An 8,142-nucleotide genomic window follows, 5' to 3' on the forward strand; every position below is an offset into this window, starting at 1 on the left:
ACATTAATCCCAAACCAATATACAGTCCGACGTGCCAATTGTTTCATTCTAACCATTCCTGCATGATTAGCATGAAGGAGTTTCAGTATGCTAAGTTGCATTTTTTGTGGTATGACCACCCTATCTTGAAACATTAGACAATCGTCCACAATTTCCAAGTCGTGCTGATTCGTATAAACATTTTTGTAATGGTTTTCAATTTTTGATGGCCACCCATTTTGCAAAAATTGCATAATTTCCAATAGGAATTTATCCCGTTTTGTTTCTAAAGCTATACTCTTATTATCAATTGGCAACTCATTTCCAAAATTAATGCTTCTAACAAGCTCGTATTCCTTTGGGACTTCCTGTTCTAAAGGGAAACGCGAACAAAAATCCGCATTCCCTAATTGTCGAGATGGTCTATATTTTATTTCAAAATCGTAAATTGATACCTCCAAAATGAGCCGTTGTAACCTTGTCACATATATGGAATTTTTCCCATCCTTCCCAAAAATACCCAACAATGGTTTGTGATCTGTATATACCACGAAGCTTTGGCCATACAGATACTTATGGAATTTTTTTATAGTACACACCAGCGCCAAAGCCTCCAAATGAAGGATAGGGTATTTCTTCTGACTATCGTTCAACGAGAAGGATGTGAAACAAATTGGTCTCTCAACTCCCCCTCTGACATGAGCAATCACCCCTCCTAAGCCGTAACTAGATGCATCGGACATTACCACTATAGGCTTTCTTGGGTCATAAAACTCAAGGAAACTAGTGGCTAACAGTGAGTTCTTTGCAGACTCAAATGCTTTGCTACAATTTTCATCCCAAATAAACTTAACGTCTTTCTTAAGTAAATTATACAGGAAAAACAGTTTTGAAGACAGATTTGGGATGAACTTATGGTAATAATTGATTAACCCCAAGAATGATTTGAGCTCCGATTCATTCTTAGGAGGTTTAGCATTACGAATGGTAGCAATTTTATCCGCACATGGTAACAAACCGTTCTCACTGATAACATGTCCAAGATATGGCAACTCTTCTACAAAAAACTTGCATTTTTCTAAATTTACCTTTATATTGGCTTTAGCCAATCTCTCTAAAACCAAACAAAGTTTCCTTTTGCAGTCTTCTAAATTAATTCCGGCAATAAGCACGTCGTCTAAATAACATGACACATTTTCAATGCCCTCCAACACTTGGTCCATTACTTTTTGGAAAATGGAGGCGCTCGATGAGGCACCTTGGGGTAGCCTGTTATGCGTGTAAAGTCCCTTGATTGTATTGATAACGGTTATTTTCCTCGATCTTTCCGTCAGAGCTAATTGGGTGTAGGCACCCTCCAAATCTAAGGCACAAAATACCTTGCAACCTGCTAATTTGGCAAAAATATCCTGCGCCGCCGGCAATGGATACGTGTTGGGAATGATTAGCTTGTTTATTGAGACTTTACAGTCAATAACCAGTCTAATTTCATTATTTTTCTTTACAACTACTATAACAGGGGATGCCCACTCACTCGTCTGCACAGGGGTAATTACTTTCTCCCTCTCCAGTTTTTCCAAATAATCTAAAACTTTCTCCCTCATACGGTAGGGAACGTCATAAGCTTTTCTAAAAATCGGGATATCATGTTTTAAAACTAAATCTGCCTCGAAACCAATTATTGGTGTAGAAAAATCTTTGATAAATACCTTAGCATATTTGTTTTTGACATCGTCAGTTAAAGCAGATTGATTTTCATTTAAATTATTAATCATGAGCGAATTTGTAAACGAGTTTCTCCAATTTGGGTAGTATACATCTATCCAACTTCTTCCAAAAAGTGGAATAAAATTGTAATCGCAATTCAATACCAAAAGTTTTAGTTGTTCAGTCTTTTGACCAACTTTAATTGAAACAGTTGTTTCCCCCTCAATGCTTAGTTTCGCTCCATTAACCACTACCAATTGTTTGTCGCATCTCCTTAAAGGGTTAGTGAAAGTATTGAAGCATTGCTTCTTTCCCATAACCGAAACCGATGAGCCACAGTCGACTTCCATTTGGACCGGTCTACCTTCTATTTTTACATTAATTAAACATGGATCGCTTATCTTGTTAATGGAACCTACATGCATACACTGTTAGTTATAAATAGTTTTGATCGTCACCTGAATTGTATCCATCACTTTCGTCGTCCGAGTCGCGAGTTGTCATTCTTCCCATCAGCTCATTCAGGTTTTCGTCGACACTGGGTCTTGTACTAGGTCCTTCTTTGGGGTCATCCTCATCAATAGAATGAACACGGTGATTTAGCAAATTTTTCAACGCATAACATTTGCGCTTGATGTGCCCTCTCATATTACAAAAATCGCAAATCATATTGGCGTACCGTGCCATGCCCTAATACCGTGACCTTAAGGATGCTCGTCACTTCAAAGAGCCCTGTAAAAATCAATAATCCATGTTTCTTGATTTTACAAACGCTATATTATTGCTTATTGTGTGTATTATGTATAATAAATATGATTAATGGAATTCCAAATGTTTAAACCATTGTTTAAATCAAAATTGTAAAACATAGCATTGTTCCTAATACCGTGTATGTGACCCGCATACATTGGTGGTCCTTTGAATCATCATCATTATATAAATCATACTAAATTCATACTTAAAAGAACCTGTGCGTCAAATGTTGCCTAGAGGTTTGTACAATTGATTCATAAAGTAAAAGGTATCAATAATATTTTCAGTTTGCAAGTTTTAGCCGAAACACGGTATTTGGAACACAAAAGGAACCATGCCCTAATACCGTGTATTGGTCCTTTGCACTCACATTCTGTAAATATTTTTAATTGCTTGTTTTTGTAAATATGTGCCAAATTTATCACGCCTAACTTGAGAAGGTTTGATATGCTAATGATTAAACTAGTTAATCAGTTAAAAATGTAATACACTTAGTAAAATAATTGAGTTTTTTGCCAAATACACGGTATTAGGAGGCACACGGTATTAGGGCATGGCACGGTACTTGGATTTATTATTCCGCGGCGTCCTCAGTAGTCCTCCTCTGCTGGATGAATCGATCCTTCCGGTTCCTCGCGGAGTAGATCTGAACCCTAACCTATCTTTAACCGAGCCTCTGTTCAAGTTTCTTGCAGCTTGATAAGTCAAAGCTAATTTATCGTAACTCGTTCTACGGCCCTGATGACCTGGAGTATGAAGAGCTCCCACTTGGCTTATCTCGGTATCGGTATTCAAGGACACGGCATTATTGGTTGCTATCTCCCAGGTTGCAACTACTTTCTCAACTGTTTCCAAAGTGGGGTTACCTTCATTTAAAAGCCGTTGTTGCAAACTTTTGTCCCGTACCCCTGCTACAATGCGATCTCTAATGGCGGAGTTTTTAAAATTCTCGAAACCGCAAAACTCCGCAAGTAGCTTGACCGCAAGGATGAAGTCCTCTACTGACTCGTTGGGCAATTGAACTCTATTGTTGAATTTAACACGCTGAATGAAATCGGTCTCGGTTACATTCCCAGATGAGTTTCTGAAGGGATTCGCAGAAGAACTTCTGGAGGAATTTTTTGAGGAATTTCCGAAAAAAATCCTGGAAGAATTGCCGAAGGAACTTCTTAAGGAAGTCCCAAAACAATCTGGAGGAATGCCCGGATAAGTTTCTGCAGAAATCCCTGCAGAAATTTCCGGAAGAATTCACTGATGACTTTCTGCATAAATTCGGAACAATGCCTGGACGAATTCCCAGAGGATTGGCTGGAGGAATTTCTTAAGGAATTCGAAAGGATTTCTGGAGGAATTTCTTGAGAAATTTCTTGGAAGAATTCGCAAAGGAGTTCCCGTATGAATGCCAGTCATATGTCTGAGGATTTTCTCGAGGAATTTAGGTATAGCTTCCGATGGAGAAGCATTTCAGACGCTTTGAGCTGCACCTCCTTGGTAAACAGACGTTCGGGACGTACCTCCTCAATCTAGCTGAAGTCAGAAGGACAACAGTGCCCAGGCTGCGCAACCAGCTAAGCACACAACTCTAAGCTGGCTGTCTTTATTATCGATTGATCCGTGGAAGCATGAGGTAGGAACTTGTGAGGACTGATATATCCTTAAATACTGGTAAGTCTTTCTGTATAAATCACTTGAAAAAGAACACCTTTAGTTTGGCTCCGTTACCGAGTACGGCTCAACTTCGAATGAATATTTATTCTTTTCATCATGCATACAGAGCTTCTGAGAGAAGGTAGATAAGTATGGGTAAGTATATAATTTTATAATTGGAACTTATAGAGTGACCAGTTTATAACATGTTCAGATATAACAATTCTTCCCTGTTTAGTTAATTCTTACAGGAATTATTTTACTAAGCTATATTCAGAAAGCAACACATGCTATTACAATGTATTAGTCTTAGCTGCACTTAAATGTCGATCGAAAATACAATAATCAACATTAACTATGCTCAGAACGCCAAAATTTAATCTTGACTGATTCGTCTTAACTTAGACCGAGTCACTATAGGGCTTCTTGCGATATGTTTTCTTTTCCTAGATTGACGATAAGCTTCGTTTTGTTCAGCTACATCCTTTGAAACTCCGGGATTCAAACATGATTTCTCAACGGCGTCTATTTCTGAGCCCGATCGTTCTTGGTCGACACTTACGATCGGGAATCCCATGAAGTCTTCTTCTTCGTCCAAAGAAAAACGTCTATTCGTGCATTCCTTCTTAGCCGTCATCACCTTGGTTCTTCGATTTGGTTGTCCCAACATCTTTAGCTGATGTCTGTGAGCTGTCAGTACATGTGAACCCAGAGCAATCATTCGCAAATCGTTGTCCTTTTTAATAATCGCTATAACTGGTGCCGCCCACTCGCTGGCTTTTATCGGTGTTATGATGCCTTGTTTTTCTAAGCTATCCAAATGATTTAAGAACTTATCTTTGATTTTGTATGGGACTTGATAGGGTTTTCGAAAAATTGGCTGATCTGACGTGAAAACTAAATCTGCTTCATATCCTGAAATAGGTTTGGACAAATCGTTACGAAATACTTCAGCAAATTTCACTTTAATCATACTTATAGCTTCCTCGTGCTTTTTATCAATAGCAAGTTTTTGAACATTTTTAATTTCCGGTTCGAGAAAGCCATTTTTCCAATTTGGATAAAATGTTGTCATCCAATCTCTTCCTAAAAGGGGTCTAAATTCATTGCAAGTCTTAAGCACTACTAAACTACCAGTACACTAAATTCTGTTTTTACGCGATTTTTTGTTCCGCGTAAAAAAAATCGTGTAAAAAAAGTTTTCAAAACTTTTTTTATCGGATCATCCTAAAATTTTGACAGGGTATCAAGGATGATAAGAGAGATCTGGTAGAAATTTGAGCCCCATCGGAAGTGAATTGCGACCAGGAGAGAAGAATCTTTCCAAAAACACATCGCGTAATTTCGAGAAAATCGTGTAAAAAAAATCGTGTAAAATAAAACCGCGTAAAAAAAGATCGTGTAAAAAAAGAATTTAGTGTACTTTGCTTTCCATTGAGCATAATTTCTGCTATAATTTGCCCAACTACATCTAGCTTTACACCATTGACAACAACGAGTTTCTTGTGACACATTGATATAGGAACATAACTAAAAAACTTTTTATATAAAAATTCGCTAATAACTGTCACAGCAGAACCGGTGTCTATCTCCATGATCAACTTTCTATCATTAACCAGTACCGTAACTAAACATGCTTCATTCTCACTACTCGCTCCAGAAATTTTCATGCAATTAATATCAGATTCGTCACTTGATTCTTGCAAATGCAATCTGTTGAATTTATCCACCGCCACAGCTGGTTCTGCCTCAGTCACTTGATCAACGAATTTAACCGTATTCTTTTTGTTTAAAAACCAACAATTTTTCCTAATGTGACCTCGCCTTTTACACAAATTGCACACTGCATTATTGTGGGACCCCCATTGGTTAGTATCTCGCTGAAATCTGTAAGCATTTCTATCTCTGCTGTTGCTACGTTCACCGCTCCTACTACGAGACCTAAATCGCCCGCCTTGATCATAACGCTTACCTCGAGTGTCTTCATTCTTCCTGCCTAATCTGTGCTTTATCGACAAAACTTCGGACTCATTTTGCTCAACCATCTCTTTTGCTCTCTTGCCAGCCAGCTCGCTACTGATTATCGTTTTTTCAACTGCATCCAAAGTTATGTCGTCCTCCATGAGTAGTTTTTGCTGTAACACTTTATCACGCAATCCAAGAATAAGTTTATCCCTTATAGCTTCATCTTTAAAATCTCTAAAGTTACAGTTTTCAGCAAGAAGCTTTACCGCTAAAACAAAATTTTCAGAACTTTCAGAAAAGCCTTGAGTGCGATTATAGAACTTATATCTGTGCATCAAAGCTGGTTCCGTTTTATCAAAGCGTGCTTTCAATTTCTTGATAATTTCATCATAATTTAACTCATTAACGTCTTTTTTAGGGAATAATAGCTTGATCTCGTCAAAAACTTCTTCACCGCTCAAAGAGATGAACCATGATCTCTTCGTATCCACTCCGACATTATGTAATGCACACAAGATTTCAAACCGTTCTACCCAATTGCTAAAGCACTTTCCTACGTGATACACATCGATTGAACCAATCATAGTAGGTGTGTTCTGCACCATACGAGTGGATGGGCCAGGAGTTGTAGACATGATGCTGATATTCACAGGGATCTATACAAAAAAAGTTACTCACGGTTTCCAAATTTGAGATGTTGGCGACTTACAGTTCCTACAGCAACGATACCAAAGGTTGCCGCCGCCGGTTAACAGACTTCAGTTGGAATGCTGTGGGTTGAGATGGCTTTAGATGATATATCGCAATCGCTGAAAACAACGATCACTGAAACACGAAGTATTTCCCACGACCGAAATCCAACAGCCGTCACTCGCCAGCCGCTAATCACCAGCCACCACTCGCCAAGCACCACTCGCCAGTCACCACTCGCCAGTCACCTCTCACCAGTCACCACTCGCCAATCACCACTCACCAGCCGCCGCCACTTTGCAATTCAAGTTTCTCTCAAACTCTCGTTCTTTCTCTCCGTCTCGTTGGTTTCAATTTCAACAACGTTCCATCAAATCTTCAACTTGCCGATTATTCACAATTCCACTGGACACTCAAAGATGCCGAGAACGACTCTTCTCACCACTGGGCTCTCCGTAACCTGATTGTTCTCACCGTCGGGATCTTTGCGGCACAGAATCAAACTTCCTATCGCCGGACGGCTGAAGCACTACCAAACTTGACTATAGTTCAGACTGAGTACTGAAAGCTTCGGAGACTACTCACTCTCTCGCGCTCCAACAGAAGTGAGTATTGAATAATAGACCTATAGGAACAAAGAAAAGCAAATGGCGTTAAACCACGCGCCCAGATGATATTTTTTACAGTTTTAAAATAACTTTTAAAATTAAGTTTTTTTTTTGCTTATTAACAAAAACTTTGTTGCTCAACAATCGCTCTAGCTAGTAACGATTGTCTGCTGCTCAAGTATATTTTTGGAGTCTTACCAATCTCCAAATCAACTCTGCTTTAAACTTACGGTTTGCTCACTCTAGAAACAACGTTTCCGTTTGAGGCAATAAAACGAAAAATATCGCTGTTTTTTCTTCAGTTTTGATGACCGATAGTACAATCACGTTTTCCTCGTTCGCCACTTGATATATCCTTAAATACTGGTAAGTCTTTCTGTATAAATCACTTGAAAAAGAACTCCTTTAGTTTGGCTCCGTTACCGAGTACGGCTCAACTTCGAATGAATATTTATTCTTTTCATCATGCATACAGAGCTTCTGAGAGAAGGTAGATAAGTATGGGTAAGTATATAATTTTATAATTGGAACTTATAGAGTGACCAGTTTATAACATGTTCAGATATAACAAGGACCTTGTGGACGTTCTCTTTATCGACTCATAGTTGTGGAGCCCCAAACGGCGCATATAGTGCTGTATAAATGCTTGTTCAAGTGCTTATTTGTTACCTGGGGTTAGTTGTACCGATAAACTTTGTCGAAATCCGCAAAGTCATCAGTCACTTTTAAAAAGAGTTAGTATTCACTATTATGTGCGCCACTGTACTTTCCCACTGTCTACCGCTTTGCTTTG

The 8,142-nt window shown here is 38.7% G+C and overlaps 1 protein-coding gene across 4 annotated transcripts in view; it reads right to left on the minus strand.

Moving 5' to 3' along the window:
• The window catches only part of LOC109407813 (cullin-4A), a 417,220-nt gene that overhangs the window by 110,916 nt on the left and 298,162 nt on the right, over nt 1–8,142 (minus strand). The gene's annotated exons all lie outside the window — the stretch shown is intronic.

Source organism: Aedes albopictus, chromosome 2, assembly GCF_035046485.1.
Source record: "Aedes albopictus strain Foshan chromosome 2, AalbF5, whole genome shotgun sequence".
Lineage (NCBI taxonomy): Eukaryota > Metazoa > Arthropoda > Insecta > Diptera > Culicidae > Aedes > Aedes albopictus.